Below are 27,082 nucleotides of genomic sequence, written 5' to 3' on the forward strand. Positions count from 1 at the left end.
GGAGGAGGGGTAGAAGGAGAAGGAGCCAGTACTGGGTCCATCCACTGAACCAGCGCAGGCCTCAACAGGCCTGTCTCTGCCCATTATGACGTTTTCAAGGTGTATTGCAGGGAAATATGATCCGCCGTGAGCACGGTGTATTTTATTTTGAAAATTAACCGGATGTTTTATTTTGTTTCTGTGCTCGACTTCCTGTCCCGCACAATGTGGTCAGCGATTCGATTCGATATCTCGATGCATCACGATGCGTCAAATACATTTTTCTGTTAAAACCATATAGGATATTTAATTCATAGCTTTTCAAGCTTCAAAAACAAAACATTCTGCAGTGCTCTAATACTAAATAAATTGGATACATAAAACTACAGCACTGAGCACATGGCACTTCCTGAATGAGCAAAACATAGCAGAATATGTAAACAGAAAGGTTGTTAGGCATACATTAAATTGTAAACAGAAATAATCGATTATGGTCCGGCCGATTATCGATGCAGCATCGTCCATGTCCACGATTCGATGCATCGATTATTTGATTAATTTCAACAACTCTACTGCGTATCTGCTCCGGGGGGCTGCGGCTCGCCGGAGCTGTGCCGGAGTCGGAACGCAGCCGTTCTGCAGTCAGTGAAAATACACACATTGACTTTAATGGAAACCTATTGACTCTGCTGACGTTCCGGAGCGGATCCGCAGCCGTTCCGCAGTTGGTGGAAATTGCGGGTTAGGATGGGACAGTGTTGAGATTTATAACATGTAACTTTCTTTATGGATCATAGTATGGTTTTAAGGTAAGTTGCTAACACATAACAGTTGGGCTCATGGTAATCCGGTAATTTATCTGCTGAAACAGCAAATTTATGACAAACCAAACATATTTAATTGACAAAGCACATCAAAGGCTACACTTCAACTGTATCTGTATCATCTTCTAGTTTTTTAATATGTAAATAGCTATTTCTTTCTAAATTATCTGTTATTGTTGTCGTCAAGGTTTTCAATCAATAAAATAATAACCCTTTGTTCGACTAGTTTATTACTGAACCCAGCCATCACGCACTGCGCCGTCACATCCTGCGCCACCCACCAGCACAAGTAAACTCTCAACCGGTGAAAAACACTGAAGCGTATTTCCCAACATGTGAAATTAGGCCTTTAAATATGAAGCTAGAGTAAAGCGACAATTAGCACATCGTAAAAAACAGACCTGGCTTTGTCCATGTTAAACAATCTGCCTACCAGCACATCTACAGCTTGATAAATTTAATGCTACAGTATTTACTAAATCTTTAGAGAATTGGTCAGTTTTGATTGATGCCAAAATCAGTCAATTTAATGATCAGTGCATTAAATGCTTTGCTAGGGGTGTCATGATTCTCCAAATCAACGATTGGATCTGACTTTTGATTGAAGAAAAAAACTGTTCAGCAGTGACAGCAATGATGCATGTATTAAATGATGACAGAAGGGTACTTTACAACAACAGTTTTTTCAGAGTTTACGAGGTGCAATAGAATGCACCATGAGTTTAACGAGGGACACGTGAATGCACCATTAAGTCCTGTCGGAGCCCACACGCTTTACCATTGGTTGTCTGTTTACATAACTCATGGGGAAAGCAACTTCAACTGACTTCAGGGAAATGGGAGGATTTTGGGAGAATCTCCGACTCTGAGCGGTGTGTGTTGTTTTTTTCTTTGGATGTGCGCAATATGGAGGGGGTGGAAAAAGAAAAAAATACTGGGGGAATCGGCAGTTCTTTTGATTTCGATAATCAAAATCGAAAGCTCGTTTCAATTGATTCGACAAAAAATCTAAATCGTGACACCCCTAACCTTTACACAAATATTTTCACGTTAAAAAAGCAAACTAAGACTATAACAAAAAACTACAACTGACTATGAAGTCCTCGTGGGTAATTTATGTTTCATACGTTAAAAACATATTTCTGTAGGACAGATATGTCTGTAAAAAAAAAAAACGAGCTTTAGAACTCAGGTTTACATCCTTACTGAACCCAGCAATGAACTCAGTGGCCTGAACACACACCTACATTCACTCATGTTCCCCCCCCACACGCACGCACAAGTCTCAGACAGCCCGATGATGATTCATTCAAAGCTCCAATTTTATGTACCTGTGCACACACACAGCGAGATAATGAGATCTCAACCAGCTTCTGTTGGCCCCAGGTGCCCTTTATTGCAGCAGCAGGAAAACTGAGCCACTTGGTATTATGCATGACCACATACACACACTTCACCGAGCCATCTGATTGGTCCAAGTAGGTCAGCACTTCCTAAACATGACTGGGCCAAAGAGCCACACACACACAAGTGCTCGTACTGCCACACAAACAAGCCGGCTGATCTGAATGGCTGATGTGGGATCTGCGCTCTGTACATCACCGCGTATCTGAGCCACAGGTAGCTGGGGAAGGGTGCATGTTACCGTGGCAACACGAAGCAGAGGGCGGAGATTAAGTTATAGCGCTACGATGTGAGGAGACTATCAATGATGGAGGGAAATACATGTGCGACTCCGTCTGTTTGACCGAGGGAGGGATGGAGGGAGAGGACAGAGGGTGTTCTGAGGTAAGACATTTATGGATTTATGGTGGAACCACATCCATCTTTACCTCTCTCTGTCCTCCCTCCTACGCCATTCTCTATCTTTCCCATTCTCTACCACTTACCTCTAATCTGTCTCTCTTTGTAATCTCTCCATTACTCTTTATGCTCTATCCTTTACACAGATTTTCCACTTTGTCAAATAAAGAACAGCGTGTCCCCCTTAGTCCTGTCTATATCAATGAACAGAATCAATATGCAGCAGTGCTATGCATTTCCATTCAGGGTTCTCAACAATCATTTTATGGCATGATTGTATTGTCGAATTCATTAAAGGTCCCATATTGTAAATAGTGACCATTTCCGTGGCTTTTTTGACTATGAAGCAGGTGGAGGTGCTATATAAAGACTGTGAAAGTCTCAAAACGCCCATATTCAGAAACTGTGCCTTTTAAACAAGCCGTCACGACTTCGTATGGTTGTGATGTTACAACCACACACACACACACACACACACACACACACACACACACACACACACACACAGGGCTGGGAAGAGGGGCTTAAAGAGACAGGCGCTAAAACGTAGTGTTTCAGACAGAGTGAATACAGGTATATTCAGACAGACCGTTAGCCTGACAAGCCAGACTCACATCAAGATGTTGGGTCTGGGAACTCACCATTGACAGGGTTCAATCCGAGGGGCGGGATAAACGGTTGTCTTTCAAATTCCCTCTGCACGCAATAGGATAGCGCTACAACCAACCAGAGCAATGAAGAAGGTAGCGGAGCTAGTTGATAGATTAAACTTTTGCCGTATCCGGTCGGCAAAACTCCGAACACATCTTCCTTTTTTAAGAATGACTTCAGTGCCGTTCTTTGTTCTTTTCTCAAAGAAAAGCTTAACTCCAGACTTACAGAAGACCGCTGTTCCCAGCAGTGGCAGCCATAAGCCCGCCCACTGACTCTATACGCGATGTGATTGGCCTGACTAGAGTTTGGTTTTTCCAGCTGGCAAGCCAACGGAGAGAGCCTAGACCCCCCATGGATGCAAATTAAATTTGCTGCCGCTAGGGTGCGTCTAGATTTCTAGCATTTCTAACAGACAACAGAAAAAAAAACGTTAACATTAAAGCATAAACTACATGTTTATGCTTTAATGTTAACATTTTTTGTAATATAACATGTAATAGAAACGTAAAAAAATACAAGTATGACCATCAATGAGCATGACATGGGACCTTTAAAGTAATTGAACACAGATCATAATACTAAGATGATTTTGGAAGTCTAGGCCATGTTGTTTTTTTTCCTATTGGCCTAACTGACTAGTTGACAGTATATCAGCCTTTGGGGACATGGCTTAGGAACCAGAGGGTCACCGGTTCAAGTCCACGCACAGACCAGAAACTGGAGAAGTGCCAGTTTGTCTCCTGGGCACTGCCGATCTGCCAAGCACCGAACCCCCAAACTGCTCGGGTGTATCATGCCGTAAGGCAGCCCCCTTGCTCTGACATCTCTCCATACATAATACAAATGTATAGGCTAGATCATGTTTGTGCTTGTGTGTGAATATATACTGTATAAAAAAAAGTATACATCATTATTATTATTATGCAGGTTTATTGAATCAGATTTGAAAAAAAATATCCCTAATTGATGGGCAGCAGAATATTTTCAGGATGGTACACATTTTAATTAAATAACAGCTAATAAGTAATATAAACAGTATGCAAATACAAATATGGGACTTTGAGGAGGATTTTGGATTTCCAAATTGATACAGTAAAAATGCTTGATTTTCAGTCTGTAATCAGAGTAGTCCTCAATTGAGATGTATGATTGATTTCCTTCACCAATCAAAATCAAAGAATAAAGTAGTTTCCCTCCCAATTTAGTGGGATATGTTAATTTATAAAAGGGACACGGGTAATATGTTTTATACCTGTGAATATAATCAAATTAATGCATTTGTATATACTCTGTCTTAACACGTTATTTTGAAAAGTAAGCAAAGTCACGTGTGTATCCTGGGCCGTTTCAATGCATTTCAATGCTTGTTCTGCATCAGAAATGCAATACTTGAACTTTAGATGATAAAGGGACATTATTTCAACGTAAATGTCAAATTAATTAAGTTAATAGCTATACAATAGCTATACATTTACTTATTTATTTTAAAAATGAAGCCCATTACTTATGCAGTAATGACGGTTTAATGTGACAGCAACTCTAATAATTAGATAGGAATACAAATCAGGTCAGCACATAACCAATATATTTATACACAATTATACCTTATTTGACTGCTACTGCTAAATCACACAAAAAATAAAGAATTATCAAATACCAGTAAAGAATTACAACAAGACTAAGAGCCAGTATACTCTGTGAGGCTACTACACAAAATGCTAACGTAAGCATGCGAACATGCTAACACTTGCTAATTAGCGCTAAACACAAAGTACAGCTGAGACTAAAGGAATGTCATTAGTTTTGCAGGTATTTGGTCATAAACATGAAACTGAAATTTGGACTTTATGACGGCGCTGGAAGAAAGGCCAGGGGATCAAAGCTTTTCTAATTCATCTTCTGAGAACCATGAATGTCTTTAACAAATTACAATTACAAATTCATCCAAGCCAATAGTTGTTGGAAGATATTTCAATGATAACCAAAAACATGTCCTCATGGTGGTGCTAGAGAAAAAAGTCAGGGGATTACCAAAGTCATTAGAATACATTGTCTTGGAACCATAAATGCGGTGTTGTAGTCGAGACCACCTAAACCCGACCGAGTCATCACCAAAACCAGAGTGTAACTTGACCGAGACAAGACCAAGACTTTGAGGGGTCGAGACCGAATCAAGTCCAAGACCAAGACAGGGCGAGACCGCCAGAGCTTCTCCTGTCTCCCGTGTACATTTTTTTGGGAGTGCGTGGTATTTAGGGGGCGGGGAGAGGGGGTTAACAGTAACACATTTCAAATTAGAAATGAGTCAAGTTACTGGTTGCATTTGAAGCAGGACATTTAACATCCAATCACAGTAATGATGGCAACACATACAATAAGACAATGCACAGGCAACTTAGTGAAATCCCTGCAGTTGTGGTCTTGAAAAACAAATCTTGAGTCCTCTTCTTCCGAGACCAAGTGAAAATGCGATCGATTCCGAGACTACAACACTGCATGAGTGTATAAATTTAGCAGCAAACCGTATGATAGATACATCCTCCAGACTGCATCAAAGCAGTGTACCGACCAACCAATCGACAGACCCATATTGCCATCCCTGACGCCATGCTGTCAGAATGGGTAAAAATCTACTGTAATATGTTTGAAATTTAAAATGTCAAACCACATGCATTTGAAATACTTTTGGGGGATGAACAGTTTCTCCCATCTCTGTGGATAGACAGAAGGCCATAAATGTGGGGTACGACTTCTTCAGCATAAGGTGCTTTCCGATCGGATAGTACTTGTACTTTTTAGAGGAAAAGTACACTTCTAAGCAGTTCTAAGAACTACTCTCCCCCAAAATCTTTTTTTCCGTTTGCATTCCCACTGGCCAAGTGACCATAGGGACTGGTAGGAGGAGACCGCGCCTCTGCCTGCTGCGCTGTGGACGTGTGTGTGACGGCCGGCGAGCCGCAGGACACGCTTGTGGAGTTTAACTCCGAAAAGACAGTTAACCACAGGTTCCCGTTAATCTTATGATGGACATGTGTTGTGATATTTAAGCAAACGAACCGTCAACGGCGAAATAAAAGCCTCTTATTTACGAGAGCGGTCTGAGAGACCTCCAGCTTACAGCGGGGTCTCTGAGCATAACTAGCCGAGCGACGAGCTAGAGGCCCCGGCAGGCGCCTGCTGGCTGTCGCCTCACTTCATGGAGCTTCTCAACTCTGAAAACTTTGAAGCAAATTGTCAATTCGGCATCAATTTTCGCAAGACTGCCTATATTCAAAATCTAAACAGTTAATTTCTCGCCTAAAACGTTCTCAGAAGTGAATTTAATGATGAATAAGAAACATGATTCGCGAAAATTGTTAAAATATCCCGTTGTTGGTTGCTGCCCTGTCTGCAAGTTCCGAGTTGGCAACGGGCATGACTTATAAGTTCGACCAATCAAGTACACCTAGGAAAAGGGAAAAGGGAAAAGACCCTGCTCTGAAGTAGGAGCTAAAAAAGTACGCTACTGCGGCCAGAGGAACTTAAAAATCCCCAAATTTTTCCTGTCGGAACACGACAAAAAAAGTGTTCTAGGAACGTTTAGTTCTAAGAAGTGCAAAAATCCCTCCGGTCGGAAAGCCCCTATTGTCGCCTCGTCGGGCGGAGCCTTGGTTACCACAAACATACACCAACTGCAGCATGGTAAAGTAAATATTAAGTTAACATGTCATACTTAGTTAGGGATGTTTTTAAGCTGCAAACTTCCCAGACACTTGTGTTCCAAGCCAAGCCTCCACGGTATGAGGTGTCTTTGCCCCGATGGACGTTATTGCAGGGGTTAATGACCGTAACTGCAAAACAACCTTTCCATCTCCCCTAATCTCCTGTCTGTCTCTCCACTCCGTATCATCTTATTAGGCAGAAATGCCATTTAAATGTCAGTTAGTGATGCAAGGAATTGAAAAGATAAAGGGATGAAAAATATGAAAACTGTTTTTCTTGTATTCACTAGTATACAATGGTAACCGATATGAAAGCACGAAAAAAAAAAATCAAATAAACTGTATACTGTGTATTTTTCACACACGCTCGGCTGCAGAGCCTCCTGCTACTGAGGAGAAGAGGAATGCGAGGGAAGCATGCTGATAAACAAGCATATCAAATTAGTAAAAAAGGAACTCACCGATGCATTCTTTTCTTTACTTAATGCTTTCCCCGGTCTTTTTCCCTTCGCTGTCACACAATACGGATCTCAGTGTTTAGTCTTCTAACTTTCCAAGGTTCATAAAGCTCAGAGTTAAATCTGCCTAGGAGTTCTTCATGCTTTGCGGCTTTGCCTCCAGAGTATGAAAAAGCTGATGAGGCTTCCAAGAACTTCTCCTGCTCCGCGTGTAGCTCTACTTCTCTGGAGGCTTCACAGGGTGAAGCATAAGGCGGGGGGGGGGGTGCTTTTTGATGCTACTGCTTGGATCGTGAGGCTTGTGTATGATGTGACTTTGCTCAGAAGCAAAATGAAGTGAAGTCGACTGCCAGCACTCCTGAGTCTCTCTCTCTCTCTCTGCTCCTCTAGAGGCCTCCCTGGCTACGGTTGCTATACTCTTGCCTCTAAGGCAAATGGAAGATGCTGAAGTGAGTTGCCTACTGGGCGGATTGAAGCACCAGGCTGGTGAGCATGTGTTACCCTGCTGGGTGGACTGAAGCACCAGGATAGTGAATGCTATTGCTGCAAAGGTTCCCTTCCACTTTCCTTGAGTGAGAAGCTGCGTCTGCTGAGGTATATTGTTTCCTGCTGGGTGTACTGTACCAGAAGGGTGAGGTTATTGTGAGTGTGTAGCTGGCTTTATTGGCAATATGACCCTTTTTTCCTTTCCAGGGATGACTAGCCCGATATTCCAGGCTACAAGTGTGGATCAGTACAATTTAGACAGCGAGCAGGTCTGAGCTGGCAGGTTGGTGAGAGGTCCAAGGTCATTGCTGGTCCTCACGGTTGCGGTGAGGAGTGCTTGAGAGGCAATACAGGTTGTCATGGTAACAACAGAGAGAGGTCACAGGTGTGTTTTCCTTTTTTCTCTGTGTTCCAGTCACTGGGTCGGCTGTTTCCGTGGAGGAGGTAGGCAGTGGGAGAAAATCCCTGAGGTAAAATGGGAGAACTGTTGCACGAAATGGAGAAAAAGAGGAACTGATAAAAGGATAATAAATTGCTTTTCACTTCCTTCCTTTTCTATTTCTCCGGGAGGTAGAGAGCAGGAGAGGTTTTTATTGGACTGGAGAGGAGAGGATGACGGGGAGTTAAGTAGTGTTGAATCAGTCTTGAGTATGTTCTCTCTTTTGTTATTTGAAAAAGAATGCTGGTGGTGTGCTAGTGTGCGTCTGCCTCTTAACAGGTAGGTTTCTTCAGGGGCTCCACCTATGGAAGACAAAGCACAGAGACAGGACAACATGATTAGACGTTTTACCATTGGACTTCACCAAGGATTTCCCCTGGCACAGATTCCGTTTGGGATTTTTAGGGCTGGGACGATATGCATTTTTCCCCCCGATTCGATTTCTTTCACGATACATGGGTGCCGACTGGATTTGTATTGCGATTTTCATTTATTGAGATTTGATAGCATGGAGTATTGCGATTTTCCTTTCCTTCTTGATAAAAACTAAATTGGATTAATACACTTCTAGAGACAATATATCATGAGACATTTCTAAAAACTGTTTTCTAAGAAGCAGTGTTAATTTCGTTGACGAAGACTATGACGAAAAATATTCGTCAACGAACCTTTTTCACGGACGAAAACTAAATAAAAACTAAATAAAAAGTCAGATATGATGACGATGACGAAGACTGTGACGAAATATAACTGACACTTTAGTCAACAAATAAAAATGAGACGAAAATGTTAGGGAGGGACGAATGGAGAAGAGATCCAATCAGAACCACTCTTTTTTGTGGGACAAGTTGGGAAGAAATCCAATCAGAGCGGATCTTTGAGGGTAGTGATTTATGCGGAGGCAGCAGAGCCATTTTAAAAAGCCGCGGCAAATGCAGGCGCAACAGCTAAACAAACGCAGCAGCAGTTACACAGGAGGACGAGTTTGCAGAACTTTGCACAGTTTCGAGGACGTTTTCACAACAGTAAGGTTGTTTACATTATACTTAGTTGTGTTTAGTTGCACAGTCTTAGTTACACAGCTTTGGCTGATTTCAGTTGACTTTGCTCGTTAGAAACGCGCTAACGTTTTGCAGTGCACCCGGTCTGAGGGCAATGACATGTCTCATGAACAACAGGAATGTCAGAGCTAGGTCTAGGACGAACCATTAAATCTGTGTCAGTATTGCATATTCAAACCTTAATACCATTCCATAACAGACTGATGGATACTTCAAATGACCAAAAATTCTGGAGAAACATTTAGTCAACTAAGTCCACTGTAGATTTAGTCGACTAAAATCTGCTAATATTTGGTCTACTAAAACTAGACTAAAAGACTTAAGACTAGACTAAGACTAAAAGACTTAAGACTAGACTAAGACTCTTATGATATTTAGTCGACTAAAACTAGACTAAGACTAAAAGATTTCAGATGACTAAAATAAGACTAAAACTAAATGGTGTGCTATTCAAAAGACTAAATCAGAATTTGCTGTCAAAATTAACACTGCTAAGAAGAATGCACAGCACATGTCAGTCAGTCAGTCTGACATTTATTTCATTTGTAAAGAAGTACATGAAATGGATTTTCTGAATTTCTGCTTTCGCTCCGTTTTGCTGATATGATGTAGTCACCGTCAGCGGTGCCATATAAACAGAACATATTTAGGTGAATCATTGGTAAAAAAAATAAATAAATAAAAAAATTAATAAAATACATAGATTCTAGGGAAAATAATCAATTTTAAAAATCGTTGCAAAAAAAAAAAAGATAAAAAAAATAAAAATCACATTTGATTTTTTTTCCCCCACTCCTAGTGATTTTCATGGATGGAATCTCTAGACCCAGTCGAGTATTTGGGGCTCAGTTTGGTGACTTCAGGATTCAATAAGTTTGCCACACTTAACAACACAGCCGACTGTCATTGTCTTTTAAAGTGTCCCACATTAGCCAGTGTCTGATCTCGTGCCCTTATCAGCAGTGCAGCATTCTTTATCACTGCCTTCCAAAATGTAGCATGACGTTTTGATGGTTTCAAATGACAACTAACTTTAAATGCTTTTATTTCACATGGCAATATGCATATTTACATGTAAAATAGAGACATTTTATTGCATTTTTGTCACAAACCCATAGAGTGCCAGATTCTACCCATGCAGTTAGCCCTTTACAAGATGGAATAAGCACAGTACACCTGAAGTGTCCAAAGAGCACCTGTACAGTATGTGACCACCACACAGATCTAGCAGCGCTAGGGCTGCTCACTTAAGGAAAAAAAAAATCATGATCATGATTATTTGGGTCAATATTGAAATCACGATTATTTAACACGATTACTCTTGGAAGGATGCAATTACTGCAATTATTACATTTAAAAAAACAACAGTTAACCAAATCAACAGTGAAAACACCATATATTGCGTTAATACCTTTCCCGTTGGAACTTTTTTTCTCTCATTCAGAACACAAGACAAAATAAGTTTACTTGGAAAACGTACTATGCAAAATAATCGTTTTTCTCGTTTCTCGAGCCGAAATTGTGATCACGATTAAAATATCGATTAATTGCACATCCCTAAGTAGAGCTTCTACCCCATGTCTTCACGTAATGTTTACCACGTTCGTACCTTAGTTTAGCATGTTTGCATGCCAACATTCGCTGACTAGCCAAACTGTATCTGGTTGTAAATCAAAGTATTGGATACACTGAAATTTTGAGCCGATTTATTTTTTCACTTTTTTTTTTTTTTTTTTTTTTTTTTTTAGCACACTGAGTGCAATGCTCTCTTTTTCAGGAAGGCCCTGATCACATTCATAGAGTTACACATCCACACCTGGAAGCTGTCCAGTACAATGACTTGCATACTAATGGAGGATTTCTTCCATGACATGCACGTGTTGTCAAAGACATGTTGGACGGGTTCTTCAAGGAAGAATGATTCACGCACAGGAATGGAAATAAATCATCGGTGTACAAAGATGTGGCGTTTCTGCATGCATCGATGGTTCTGTAGTCATGATAGAAGTGGATAAACAAATATAGAGTTCATTCTGCCGCAGAATGAAGAGTGGGGCTAGCCCCTCTCACACAAGACAATGTACATTGCACGTGGGAAATTATTAATACGCATGCTAAGACTGTAGATCACACAAATTTGATGGCCAGTGGGGCTGGGTTGGCATACAAAATAAGTCAAGTTTGCCCAGAGGAAGAACCGTCGCGAACCGTCCTCTTCAGTGAGCCCTCAGCCTTGGTGAGTGAAAACACATTTTATCATCCTGTTTTTGTGGTGCTGGTCCGTATGTTGATCATGTTGTGTTGGATCGATTGATATTAGCTGCGTTAGATGGTGACGAGTGTGTACATGCTCGTTGTCATAAAATGGATCTGTATGCATCATGCTCACTTTTTCTGGCCACCCTGGCCCCTAAAAGGACCGCCATCTGGCGGTGCCTGTAGCCGTCTCGCAGTCACCTATTGACGGCTAAACAACTGGCACTGGTAGCGACATCGGACTGTTCACATGTGTTCACACTACAGCGCTTTACTTAGTTTAAAATCCTTCTATTTTAGGTATAATATGGTCTATTGGTGAAGTAGCCTTGGTCACTTTGAGGGGGGGGTTAATTTCGTCCCCAGCAGAGGCAGGGATATGTAGACTGCAGATCTGTGACCGTTAGAAGTTGTCTGTTCGCGTCTTTATGGCCTTAATGGTGTTGCGCTCATAACGTTACTGTTTGCGTATGGCCCTGTAGGCACATTGGTTGTGGTTGTGTCGCCTTAAATATTTTATTCTTAATTAAGGTTTGGGACAGTGTTAGTTTTACCTGTGTGTGAGTGAGAGAGAGGGGAAAATGCAACTACACAAGTTATGCTCCTCTCTCTTTCTCTCCCTCTCTCTCTCTCTCTATGTATGTGTACAACACCTGGTAGAAGAACGCTGCTGATTCTGCGATAACAAAGGCTACAGTACTTGTTCAGTATGCATCGCAGTTCCTGGCTGGAAACTCCATTGTTGGCAAACCCACATTTGAACACACACAAACACACACACTTAATCTTCCTCCATCTGTGCAAGCAGCTCTTGGGTTGGGTTTCTGTCACACACACATACATGCATCTCTCTGTGTGACTCTTTCTCAAATAAACATTAATGCTCACACACACACACACACACACACACACACACAAGTGGTTCATCCATGATGTTGAAAGGTTAACTCCATAGCACTTTCTGACTTTTGTTGGAAGGGCACCAGAGGTGGCCAATCTCAAAACCTCATCTCGAGATGTAAAGGCAAGTGTAACTCCTATACAATAGTCACCGTCATAAGTTGAGGTTCGCACATACAGTATACACCTGTCCTCTCTTCCCCCCCGCCCACCCTCAGCAGAGGGGCTAATTAACCAGCAGCAGGAAACGCCATATGAACCAGACATCAAGATTAATCTTATGAAGGAAGATGGAAGGAGAGAGGAAAGAGACATTTGATACAATATGTATCATATTATCATGCAGGGGGAATGAACTACTTCCCTCCCCCACCAGCTACAGTGACAGATGTACAGAACAGGCAGCGATCAGTAGCTCACCAGAAACACAGTCACAGAGTGTCAGAATAAAAAAAGAAACCGAGTTGATGGCTGGTTGCCTGCCAAACTGGCTGGGAACGAGACCGTCCGCCGCCAAAATAAACGACCATTTGGCCGTTGGAAAGTGGGAAAAACAGATAGACTGGATGGAAAACAGAACGAGGAAGGGGGTGACCTGGTGGCTGAGACGTACAGCGTAAATGATCCGGGGACTGAATTTGACTCGATTTCTCTTCAAATATTTCCTCTCTGTCCGTGATCTAAGACATCTAGGAACCATGAAGAAAAGAGGAAAGGCAACAATGAATTAATCTTAACAAGTATTGTCTGTGTAGCTAAAGCCTTTTGTACTAAATATTATCCCTCTGTGCCTGTGCATTGTTGTCCAAAAACGATTAAAAAAACAATGAGCCACTCTGCTGCACCGGATGAACATGCACCGGGCATTAGGCAACAGAAATGAAATCCTATATCAACGTCAATGCAATGTTATATCATAATATAGCCACAGCAAGTTGTTAAAATGACCACACAATTCTGTTAACCATAGACCTATATAATTGGAATGAATGGGCTCGGGGCTGAGTGCCACAGCGGAACACATTGTTGGTTTCGCTTATTTATTTCCTATATTTTGTCTACAGTTTAGTGCTGGGCCGATATAATATCGATATCGTGATATGAGACTAGATATCGTCTTAGATTTTGGATATCGTGATATGACATAAGTGTTGTCTTTTCCTGGTTTTAAAGGCTGCATTACAGTAAAGTGATGTCATTTTCTGAACTTACCAGACTGTTGTAACTGTTCTATTATTTGCATTTACCCACTTAGTCATTATATCCACATTACTGATGATTATTTATCAAAAAATCTCATTGTGTAAATATTTTGTGAAAGCACCAATAGTCTACACTACAATATCGCTGCGGGATCAGTATGGAGGTATTTGGTCAAATATATTATGATATTTGATTTTCTCCATATCGCCCAGCCCTACTACAGTTACAATGTGGTCTCTTTTCCGGGGCGCAGTAGTCGGCAAACACATTAATCATCTGAATGTGAAAACCATTCTTCTGATCACAGCCAGAAGAAAATAATCCAATTTGATACTGTAAGACTTATTTTACTGTACCAACCTTATATTCAGCATTTTACGGCTGGTTGGCAAGTGAGTAGGCTGACTGTCGTCGTTCTGTATCTGACCCTGACCTTTGACCTCAGAGGCGAGGCAAGAAACCAAAACTGAAAAGTAATCTTCCAAGGCATCAATAAACTTGTTTTCAAAGTTGTTTTCATTGTTTCTGAGCCTGTTGACTTGTCTTTTACTATAAAGAGACTGGCACACTGACCTGGAACAGCGTTCATGCACGTGTGTGTTTGTGTGTGTGTGTGTGTGTGTGTGTGTGTGTGTGTGTGTGTGTGTGTGTGTGTGTGTGTGTGTGTGTGTGTGTGTGTGTGTATACTAAGCACAGTCTCTTGGCTGAGGCTCTGTCTCAATAATTGGCAGCAAGAAGCGATGAGGCCATACAGTGCTTGTATCTATTTTTTTTTTATCTAGGCTATTTTTTTTATTTTTCATGACTCTTTTCTGCTACAACTTTGGACGTGTCCATTGGACACCCACCAACCCGCCTACACACTCTGCAGGAACAACAGTGGGTATGCAGCCAAGTGTGTGTGTGTGTGTGTGTGTGTGTGTGTGTGTGTGTGTGTGTGTGTGACCTTGAGACCTTCTTCCTGAGCAGTGCAACACTACTCTGCACCAATCACACCAAGCTGAATAAAATGAGAATAAGAGAAATCTGTAAATGTATTTCCCTGCTTTGAAGCTCCACTTGCATATGTGCATTTCTTAATTTGGTAAGTTAGCTGGGCTGTACAATTAGGATCATATGCTTGTTAGTCAGTGTGTGGCACAGACAGAGTGCTGTGGTGACAGCGATGTAGCCACTGTCGGTCAGGGTACTCATGAAATTACAGGGTAAAAACAATGAGACAGGGCATGTGATCCTACGAAACTGGTATAGCCTGTTTAACAACACAGAATATCCTATAGTTTGATGGCAGTAAATTGCCGCAAAGTCTGATAACATGTCATGTTGGGTGTGGTGTTGGGTGACTTGATATGGGTCTGTATGAACATTTCTCTGACAGTGGTCAAACCTCACTGGAGCACCCTAACATGTGATAGCCAGCCGGCGAACTTAACCTCTTCCCCTTTATCTGAAGGATATCAAGACACGGACGGAGGCGGCGAGGAAACAGCAATCAAATGTAGGAGAATGCGCAAATGAATCAAATCACTGTTGAGCTACAACAGAAAATAGGTACAGTAACAATATAATTATTATACATATCATAAGAAGACTTCTTGAGTATTAGAAAGACTAATATGCAAAATTGGGGACAAATGAAAGTAGGGCTGAGTATCAAATCCATTACTTTTTAAGCACCGACCGAATTTCCTCCTTAGTATCAAGTACCGAAAAATGCCTCGTCATTCAATACCAAATTTCAGTAGCTAAGGAGCAAATCTCATCAGCGTCAGTGAGCCAATAAGGGTAGAGACGACGAGAAGACGATCTAGAAAATTTGGTCTTTAAGGAGCGCTGTCAAAATCGTCGGACAAATTCAAAGAAAACCAAACCAGGAACAAGTTATAGTCAGCGCGATTAAATTTGCCACATGTCCAGAGAGAGAGAGAGAGAGAGAGAGAGAGAGAGAGAGAGACAGAGATCCACAGTGTTTAAATTAAGTTTTACATTATATACAACATAATTTTATTAGTTTGTGGGGAAAGGGAGTGGCTCTTATAATACAGCCATGAACAGGGGTGGATGGCTAGCAGAAACAAAGCTCCTTGGGCAGAAATGGATAAAGAAAAGGTTCCTTTGAATGGCTAGTTCAGTTTCAAAGCCCTTCCAGATGGTTCTCTCCACATGAAGATGAGGAATGAAGTTATTTGCATCATGTACTGTCGATGTGAACTGAGTTACCACCGGAGTACGTCCAGTCTCAAATACCACTTGAGCTTTAAAAACGTACATATCCCTTTTAAAGTACATTTAGAAAAGATTTTTAAAAAAGTGTTTCCCTGTTGCATGTTAACTTCTGAACATAAAATTAAGCCTCCTTCTACAGTGCACCACGTTCTTGTTAAATTAGGCTGGCCCACACAACCGTTTTAGAACAAGCTAGTTAAAATCAATCTGTGCACCAGAGCGAGAGGTTTTCAGTGAACTACTTGAAGATTAATTGACACTGTTGCCAATGACCACATCATTTGAGCGGTTATTGAAATACCACATGGATTTAGGTTTAGTTGCAAAGCCAAAGACAACAGCAGCAATGTGAGGCATAAAAATAAAACAGAAATACATGGTTAATCCTAAATAATCGTCAACTAAAATTCATGATTGTGACAGCCTGGCTCACAGGTTCACTGCCAGCGTTAACGTCACATGGATACTTTACACCTCGCATATGCCAGCTTCCAAAGGGAGTCATGACAGAAAAAGTCTAAGAGTGAAAGTGATTTTTTATTTTAATTAATCGTTAGGCTAATGTAAAGTCAATGAACCCTATCCTCTCTAAGTCATTAAAAAAAAAAATATATATATATATATATATATAAAAAATATCATAGGAGTATTATACAGGGCTTGAAATGAAAAACTGAGTGCACTTAATGTCCCAGGGAAATGGTTTTTAAAATGCAGCACTTCCAACAGCATTTCTCACTGACATAATGAACCAGCAGACTAACGAATGAACACATCTGGTTTCCTTCGATCATCTTTTTCAGTGGGAACCCCTGCCAAGATGCACCTGCAGCTTGAGCACACCAAAGTCCAAATGACCGACTCAAGTCAAACCACTTGGTAGACTTGGCACTATATTTGAATTGCATGTGTTTTTAGGAGAGTGACCGCTGGGTGCTGTCTAGAATAGGTCTAAGATGAAAGGAGTGGGGGTCATTGCCGTCTTACAAGTATTTGGAAATGCAGTCTGTCACATCCTTATAGTCAAACAGTAGATACTGATGACAAGAAAACTGATAAACAACAGGAAAAGACATTCCCACAAGTCTTCACGATGTTGGAAACTTTAAATTACAAATATATAGGGTCGGGCATTGGTTCGATTTGACCATTCTGAAAATTATCGATTCCGATTCTTTGAGGGGTGGAGTTGAAACGGGTCAGGAAAAATTTATTTTGATTCAATGGTGGTTTACAGTTCTTCCAGGCTTTTTCAATGTAAAGTAAAGCCACACTAGAGTGCCGCTTACTGTGCTCCATGGCTGCAACACAATAAGCCTGGAAATACGGTGGCTGCTACGGAAACCAAAACTAGGGGAACAGATGATTGGATTTGAAACCAAATTTGTCCAAACGTTTCCAATAAAAACACCATTCCATTGGAATTGTAATTGTTGAAACGTTTTTGAAAGTTGGAACCGGTTCTCGATGCCCAGTCCTACAAATATATAATCCAACTTAATGAAGACCTCCATTATTTACGAATTAATAGTCTAATTTATGTCAAGCTTGTTAAGTGTTGGGAGTGGGAGTTTGTCTCCCACCTTCAGCATGTGGTTAATTAAGGACCCACTCAGTGCAATTAACACACCATTTACGACTCCGAAATACAGTACGTGCAATATGCAGGTTGTGTAAATAAGAAGCGGGATATCGGTGCGTTATGACACACGAGCAGTCTGTGCTAGCTGAGACTAGAGGAATGTGAAAAATGAACTCAAGTGAAGCAGCTGAGTAAGGCTCGGCAATGAGAAGAGAAAGCTTATCTACAGGACAGTGTGGACCGCAAACAGAGCGCGCCTGATTATCAGTCCAGTCAGGATGAGGTGCAATGAGTTCAGCAGCAGAGCGAGTCATGCAGCAGTTGGAATTTGAATTTTACAGTAATGTCATTTAAACAACGGATCTATGGTACAAAATAAGACCACAGCTGTGCCATTCTGTGGGAAACACTGAACAGGGACAAGAATGGCTCTAGGGGTTTCAGAGAAAGAAAGCTGCAGACAGTATACAAAACTTCACAAGACTGATTTTATCACCGCACTAATTTTAAGTCAAATTGAATGCTTTTTAAGGCCACCACAAATATAGTTTAAGACCTAAAAATGTTGGGAAAAAATATTTGATAGGGAAAAGCATTGATTGAGTCATTAATAAGATTATTAACTAACTTAAAGTGCCCATATTATGAAAAAAAAAAAAAAACCTTTTTCTGGGATTTGGGGTGTTATTTGTGTCTCTGGTGCTTCCACTCGCTTATTTTACCAATCGTCTCCTTGTAAAATGACACGCCGCTCCTCAGACTCTGTATCATAGTCGAGAGTCAATATTTACTGGGTGAAGAGAGATCATGCATGTTGCACACAGCACAGAGCCTCCTATATCACCAGAGACAGTTATACAAGAAGGCCACACAACGGCATGCTCAGTACACACACACACACACACACACACACACACACACACACACACACAGTGACTTATAGGAAAAATTATGAAAGACTTTCACTAGACAGGACATTCACTTCTGTCAAAACAACACACTAAAGCTAATATTTACATCTATGCACACAGTATTTGCGTAAGCGCACACACACACGTTTGTTTCACTATCTTTGTGGGAACCCGTCATTGACATAATGCATTCCCTAGCCTCTTACCCTAACCTTAACCACCACAACTAAATGCCTAACCTTAACCCTTACCCTCACCCTAACCATAACCTAATTCTAACCCTAATCCTACAACCAAGTCTTAACCCTCAAACAGCCCTTTAACCTTGTGGGGTCCAGCATTTTGGCCCCCATAAGGCTGTGCAGACCCCACAAGTATACTGTATTCCCCGGTTTTTGGACCCCACGAATATAGTCACTCACACACACACACACACACACTCTCACACACACATGAAAGGGCAATGGAGAGGCAGTAGCATGGTGGATGGATGACAGGAGAGGAGAAACAGAGGGAGCCAAAGTGATGACCAGATCATTTGGAGAGGAAAAACAAAGAGGATGGTAAGATGAGAGGGGGAAATTGAGCAGGAGAAAGTTGAGAATCCAGAAAGAAAGAAAGAAAGAAAAGAGTGGAGGTGTGAAAAGCTATGTATGGATTGGCAGAAAAACATCTTTCAACGGTTGCATAACAACCAAACAAAAGTCATGAAAACTGAACTCCATGCAATCTGCTTTTCCCCCCGTTTAGGCAACACACACACACACACACACACACACACACACACACACACACACACACACACACACACACACACACACACACACACACACACACACACACACACACACACACACCTACCTACCGGAGCCAGAGAGGCTGTGGTTAAGGAATGATGAGGAGGAACAGCTTTAGGGATGGGGAGATGAAATGATGAGAGATGGAGGAAGGGCCAGCAGCAGAGAGAAATATGAGGGAAAGCAAGTTATACAAGAAAGGTAGAGGGGGAAAAAGAGCTCATTATCTGTGTGAACAATGCCGTTCCAAGTCTTGCAGGAAAATGTCTTCTCTATTAGCTTCTAAATTGTCAGTGGGTCTTTGACAGACACGTTCCATCTATTACCATTGATCAAATTTGAATGAGCCACTTTAGCTAAAGCAATTTAAGTAAGTCACATCAAACAAAGATACATGCCCTTCAGCAATGCACCTGGTATATTGTGTCAGTAATCCTTTTGAATGCTCAATATCTTTGTTTTTTATCAAGGTTGGACGAGCATAACACTTTCATTTCCACTCCAGCAAGTCTTTAGACAGCAAAACCATCAGCTCAGAGTAACGGCGCCACGTCATTCACCACTGAATAACATTCTTGCTTTAGATTGCATTTCAAAGTGTAACACGTATTAGTAGTCCTTTTTCCTTAAATGCCTGAGGCGGTGAGTGCAGTACAGTTTGTAGAGTGGTATCCATTTTTCATCTCTGCCTGTTGTATCTTGAGTGACACTGTTAAGCACATAATGTACAGCCGAGGAAATAAACAAAAGACTATACTACTAGATCTAGGGAAACTTTATATTCAAGCCGCTTGGATGTTATTTGACATGTCAACACAGTGGTTCCCCGATATCTCCTCGCACTCGCCCATTTAAACACGTAAGCCCAGCATTTGAAATTGAATTTGCTGTGACCTCCAACTAGCGCTGGGTGATATATCTAATAAATCGGATTCGTTCAGGAAAATCGAGTTGTTACAAGGCCAGTCTGGATCGACGACAATTGATTGAATTGAGAGGTGTGTTGCCACTGTCTAACTCCATTCTCTTCGGGAAACGACAACAACTTTCGAGCTAGCAAGCTACATACTGAAAATGGCAAGTTTTGAAGAAAATTTGGATCGTCCAACAACACATGCCTGCTTGATTCTTTCGAAGAATGATTGTAAAGATTTACAAAGAATATGTTTACGGCATTTAGTATTAACTGGGACGTTTTGGGACCGATTGGTGGGATTGCTGTGGACGAAGTACACACGACGATACACTGGTAAGAGCAAATTACATTTAACCATGTAGCCAGATAGGATTACTGTATTGTGTGAACAGTTAACTTCATTTTATTTTACTGTGGGGTGAGGGAAATATGTGTTACGTGCAATATGTTTTTACCACAGGATGTGTGCAATTTATTGTTGTGACTGGTACAGCTGGTGCTGTATTATTTGTTCATATGTTCTGTTAAGGCATTTATTTATATGTGCAGCTTTTGAGTCCAAAACAAATTTCCCTAAGGGGACAATACAGTATATTGTATTGTGTCATACGTTTCCACCAAAACAAGTCAAATAAGATATGTTGCAGCCTTTTGCAATATGTATATTGCAACAGATGATATCGCGATAATAAAAAAAAAAAAAAATGTAATGTGCAGCCCTACTAATGTGCAGCCCTACACTCTATGTCACGGTTTACAGAACTGTCGTGATTCCAGGATGTTAGCAGGCTCTGGCTAGCTTGCGTTTGTTGACGAAGGCCACAGGAGGCGATGGAACAGTGTGTGGATTCCGCTTTGTTCAGAAATTTGTGCAATCGCTGCTACGACTGCTGCTACAGCATGCTTCAGTTTTTAGTCAAACTCTTAGAAACATTGCAAACAAGATTTTATTAAACCCATCTTGCAAGATTGTATAAGGACCTTTAGTCGTCACTAGCGGCGTCCTGATTAAGGTTTTTTTTGGCTTCTTTACGATCAGTGTCGGCTAAAAAATGAGAAACTGCTAACGGAATGTTTTGTACACTGCTATTTACTAATGATAATTAGTGTTACAGGTTAGCAAATCTGTATTTTTGCCAACCTCTCAGAGTCAGTCACCGGTGTGCCCAAATAATTTTACATTTTACACACAGTGAAATGCTTGCAGTATAGAGCCTGTGGTATAGGAGAACAGCACTGCAACACGTGCAGGCTGAGGTGGCATTGCCAGATGTATCTTCACAGCGCTGCGGAGTACGGTCTGGCTACACCACAAATACATTGCAGGATAGGAGAAAAAACACACTCTGGGTTGTTTGCATTTCTTTAAACCAATCACAATTGTCTTGGGCGGCGCTAAGCTCCGGACGCAGAGACGGTGGCTCTGCAAAATAGTCTCAGGAAGGAACTTGTTTTGGTGGAACATTTGCACCCCGCAAAAGAAAACACCACATACAATATTAAATATAGTTAACTGTTCACACAATACAGTAACGTGAGCTATTTAAATTAGCTAGATAGATGGTTAAACCTCATTACTTCTTACCAGTGTATCGCCGTGTGTAACGTTACTTCGTCCACAGCAATCCTGCTACATCGGTCCCAAAATGTCCCAGTTAGAGAGTAAATGTCGTAAACATTTTCTTTGTAAATCTTTACAATTATTCTCCAAAAGAACCAAGCAAGCCTGCCTTGTTGCATGATCCATATTTTCTTCAAAACTTGCTATTTTCAGCGTGTAGCTTGCTAGCTCGAAATGTATTGTTGTTTCCCGAAACAAACCAAGTTTTGCAAGGCGAGGGGCATCAGGCAGGACATCCTGCGGCGCCGGATGTTCCGGCGATTATCCTGGAAATGAACTGTTGTCGATCCAGACTAAGGTGGATAGTACAAGTAACTGATACCGATCCTATTTGAATACAGTATGCCACACAGACAGTACATCTGTAGAGTGCTTTCACTTTAGGTTCAACTTTGGTTGACTTGGGCATGAAAATGAGTGCCATCAACCAGCAAACCGTCTCACACTAGCAAGACCGAAGTAGAGGAAGCTAACCTTCTGACTTATTCCGTTTTATTCAAGTTGTCTCCAGCTGAATGAAAATTGTCATCAGTACATCTGCAGCTTGTTGTATTATAATGAAGATTATATGGTATCAGGGAACTTAGACATGCCATCTGCAGTTCCAATTATCATCTTGACAAAGTGAGCTGAAGGCAAACAGGTACAGTCGCGGTCATTAGTCTCTTTACCTAGTCATTAAAATATAACCTAACCCTGCACTGCCTTCATTAATTCAGTGCACTGCACTGATTAGCCAACGGTCGTAGACTAATCACTCAACAAAATCTTCAGCAGAGGCCCCATTAGCAGTATTGCATCTTGAATGTCAGCACTCCACCATTGATTTGTTCTTCAGAGACATTTAAAACTAACTATGTCCCTTCCTTCCCAGCAGCTGTTGGACACTAAGCAAATAGGTTGGGGGAATGCATATATCTTGAATATTTTAAATATAGGTGCATACTTAATAAAGGAGCAACTTTGAAAAAGCATATTTGTTCCCTTCTTGTCCTTTGGAATGCGCCTTGGTCGACACGCTCAAACATGACTCTGAATCCACCGATTTCTTTTTTTTGTCACATTTAATTGCCTTTATCATTTAGACTTCATGGTGATACATTTTTCTTCTTTTCCACAAGCAAGTAATGAACTGCCCTTACCAGATGGTGCTCAAGGGTTGAAAGCAGAGCAGAAAAATAAAATATATATAAAAAAAAAAAAAAATAAACTTAACTTCACAGTCACTTAAAAAGTATTGAGCGGTAAACAGCGGTCAATACACTGTGTGGCTACAAACCAAAGAACAACTGAACTACAGCTCAGCTCTTATATACCAGCTGATGCAATTACTGCCTCAATCAGCTGATTGTCAAAAAGCTGTGACTATACTACTAATTGTGTTACTGCGAGAACTATGACTGAATGCTTTCCATCTACCATATACATGTGATTTTTACTAAACAAACTGATGCCAGTGACAAAGTTCCATTTAAAAAATGCTTCATTTCCAGCTTTGTCCAGCTGTCCACCTATTTTTTTAAGTGTTAATGACAAAAAAATGCCACTGCGGGGATAATGTCCCAAAGTATCTATTCAAAAATGCTAATATCTTTCACGTCTTACCTGTGCGCTGGCGCCAGGGTTGCCTTGGCGGAGCGGACGCCATGCTGACTGCCGAGTGAATACTGTGGTGCATACATTCAAAGTCGTACGTGGAAGTGGGAGAAGTCATTGTTCCTGCTGAACTGCACAATCTGGCACAGTTTATTGCTCTTATAGTGTAATTGGTACCACGTGTTGTCCAAAACAGTTTTTTAAATGGAACTCTGTCACTGGCATCAGTTTGTTTAGTAAAAATCACATGTATATGGTGGATAGAAAGCATTCAGTCATAGTTCTCGCAGTAACATTTCCTGAAGGCAACATGACTGAGGAGAGTTTTCTGCCTTCTTTGTTAGGCTGTCACTCATAATTCCACACCCCTCTGAGTTGAAGCCACGCCCCCTACGCAAAATCAGGGCCAAAAGTCTGAAACTGAAAAAAACAGATCTGAAACTGAAAAACTGATCTGAAAAAAAAGATTTGAAGCTGTAAAAAAAATAAGTTTTGAATCTGAAAACATGAAATGTGGAACTGAAAACAAATATAAAAGTGAAAAATGAAAATTAATAATTTATTCAAAATAATTCCAGAATTTAATCTAAATTTTATTCAAACTGAAAGAAAAATTGGTACACTTATTTTTAGTTTGAATACATGGTTTTATTTTTCAAGTTTTAGACCAAAACTTAAATTTTCAATTTCAAGCTTTAGTTTTTCAACTATATATATATATATATATATATATATATATATATATATATATATATTTTTAGGGCTGTCAAAATAACGCGTTCATTTCGATTAATTAATCTGAGTAAAAATAACGCTTTTAAAAAAAATAACACAGATTAATCCATTCCATATTGAGGTTTGACCAGGAGCTGTTCTAGCCACCATTAACTGTAAAATGAAGGAGGGAGACGAGAATGTGCTGCCTGGATCATTAACTGGAACATTTACTTGTAAACATCTTCTTCCTGCCAACCCTGGCTACCGAAATCTGGTGCCACTGATATGTCTGCACTTCTCTCTGGTGCTCTGAAGACGATACAGGAAACACAAACACCGCTGCATGTGACGCTAGTTAACACTATACTCGACAGCAGCTAACGTTAGCCTACCGCTAGCTAGTAGCTGGATTAAACACGGTTAAAATGCTGACAGCTAACGCTAAACGGTGTAAAGTTTGACTGTGTTTTAGCCGTAGGAAAAACAACACAGACGGTGCGTTCAATGAAACTGGTAAACTACATCCTTGTGGTGCATTTTAAGTTATTGTAAATGTCCTTTTCCCACCTAGTGGTTGTTTTTGTCGTTCAACAGCAATTTACTAGTGAAATAGGTTCTTGTTATTGTTATACATTATTATTAAATCGTTTAATTTTGACCATATGGCCTTAGCAATAAACAAGCCGTTCTTTAATGTCACCGGCTGTTGTTTAGTACCCTTTTTTTTTTTTTTTTTTTTTTTTTTTTTTACTTTCATAAAAAGTATCGGTTCAGGCACCATTAATTATGTATGCGATTAATTAATTAGCGTATGTAATTAATTAGATTAATTTTTTTAATCGATTGACATCCCTAATTTTTTTCAATTTAACAAAAGATTTGGCCCTGATTTAGCTCCATACACTCATGCTTGAGGACAAGTGAGTTGTATGTGTGTGTGTGTGTGTGTGTGTGTGTGTGTGTGTGTGTGTGTGTGTGTGTGTGTGTGTGTGTGTGTGTGTGTGTGTGTGTGTGTGTGTATCAGAACTTGAAAGTCAGGATACTTGAAGTGTGTCCCGCCCCTACAAAAATAACTTATGGGTTCAGATTGCATAGTATGAGTGAAAGGAAGCATTACTGTCAAACATACCTCATGCTTTATGCATGCACAATCACAAGGCTTGTCACGGAACATTAGAAAAGTGATGATGAGAGGTCATGCAAGACAGCAGAGTGTCTCTACAGTCACCTCCATGTGTTCCCTGCCAGCAACAGCAAGTGGACACAAATTAACCCGCTTTGAAAGACAAAAATGTAACAATGCTTAGCATCCCCGCCTTTATTAGACTATGTCTGTGCAGAAACTCTCCTCTTTAACACTCCTGGGAGAAATTGTGAGTAAAAAAAAAAAAAAACAATACTACTCTGTCACCTGTGACCGAAGCCTGCAAAAATATACATCAACCAGATACAGGACCAAGCAATATGTCTCTAAGATAATAAAAGGTAGTTGGAATCTCACAGTTAAATTCTGAAGCATTTCAGAGAAATGATTAATGCTCATCGTCTTGAAGCTGCACCAACTCATTATTTATATGAACAATGGATTAAATAATGTGTAATGTGAAATGTGTCTCACATAATGACGCACCAACGGCTCTGCAGATCCCCAGATCAGCACTATGTAGCGTTTTAGCATCTTTTAGCTCATTGTTTCAGCAACTTTGGCTAATTTAGTTGACTCTTGCCTCTCTCATTGATATGGTTTTCAGTCACAGCAGGCAGCGGTTTTCAGAAAAAGCTCTGATAAAGCAGCTCCAAAACAGCAGACACACACAGAGATTAGCTAGTGAACATAGTGGAGTGGTAACATGCAACTGTTACTGATTAACATAAGTGCAATTGTAAATTGCCAGGACAGTTAAAAAAAAAAATACCAATCATTTAATATTCTGTTAAATGTAAGCTAAACTGGTCAGTTATTCTATAGATAACCATTCTCGCATTGCCAGACCTCATCTCCACACCGCTGTAAAGTACATTAAGGTCTACACCACACATACAGTACATTCTGAGTTGTTTGCATCTCTTTGAACCACAGTGTTTCCGCCTTAAAAGTTAAATTCAGCGGACTATCCAACACTACACTTTCACTATAATCAATGAAACTGGCTACACCGGGAACGAGAGCAGCTTGTGGTGCATATGCTCCGCAGAGATCCACTCTACAAGCATAAAAATAATAGTCTTCTGTTTATGTTTTACGCGAGGTGTGTCCCTTTTACACAGAAATGGATCATAAAGTGTCATTATTTCTTTTAAATCAAACTACCGATATACAGGAAACGACTTGACTGTAAATGAGCGTATTGGCAGTTTCATTTGGAAAGTTGTTTGACAGTTTTCACAGCGCTGTGCCAGCTCCCAAAAACCTAAGAAACAACGACAATCCCAAAGCAAAGCTCCACTTACGGTCCGCATACGTTACGCGTAACCTCAATCGCAATCGTCTTTGGCGGCACTAAGCTCCGGGGGCAGCGATGGTGGCTAAATGGTCTCAGGAAGGAACCAGTTTCGGTGGAACATTTGAACCACACAAAAGGAAACGCCACATAAAATATTAAATGAAGTTAACTGTTCACAGATTTAGGGCTGTACCGAATACCTTTTTTTTTTTTTTTTTTTAAGCTTCGAAGCTTCGGTGCTTTTTAACAGCGAATATTCAAGGCTTCGGTGGCGGCAGGGGAAACCAACATTTCCAACCGCACTTTATTTCACGGAATAAGAGAGAAAGAAAAGTGACAAGCAAGAGATGAAGCAACTGCTTTGTTGTTGCAGGACACAGTCACCAGTCACAGTTGTTACACAACATCCTGGGCAGTTCAGTGATTGTGTCAACTTTTTTTCTGACAAAGATAGAGGGGTCAATGACGTGACGCCCATTTTTTTGTGTCTATAAGGTTAAATTAAATT

At 40.7% G+C, this 27,082-nt stretch overlaps 1 protein-coding gene across 2 annotated transcripts in view; it reads right to left on the reverse strand.

The window, feature by feature from the left end:
* The window catches only part of LOC116052925 (thyroid hormone receptor alpha), a 106,818-nt gene that overhangs the window by 52,423 nt on the left and 27,313 nt on the right, over positions 1-27,082 (reverse strand). For both annotated transcript variants that reach the window (XM_031303767.2, XM_031303768.2), the window contains exon 4: positions 7,423-8,646. The gene's annotated coding sequence lies outside the window, so the exon portion shown is untranslated. The remainder of the gene's footprint in view (positions 1-7,422; positions 8,647-27,082) is intronic.

The sequence above is a fragment of the Sander lucioperca genome, chromosome 17 (genome assembly GCF_008315115.2).
Source record: "Sander lucioperca isolate FBNREF2018 chromosome 17, SLUC_FBN_1.2, whole genome shotgun sequence".
Classification (NCBI taxonomy): Eukaryota; Metazoa; Chordata; class Actinopteri; order Perciformes; family Percidae; genus Sander; species Sander lucioperca.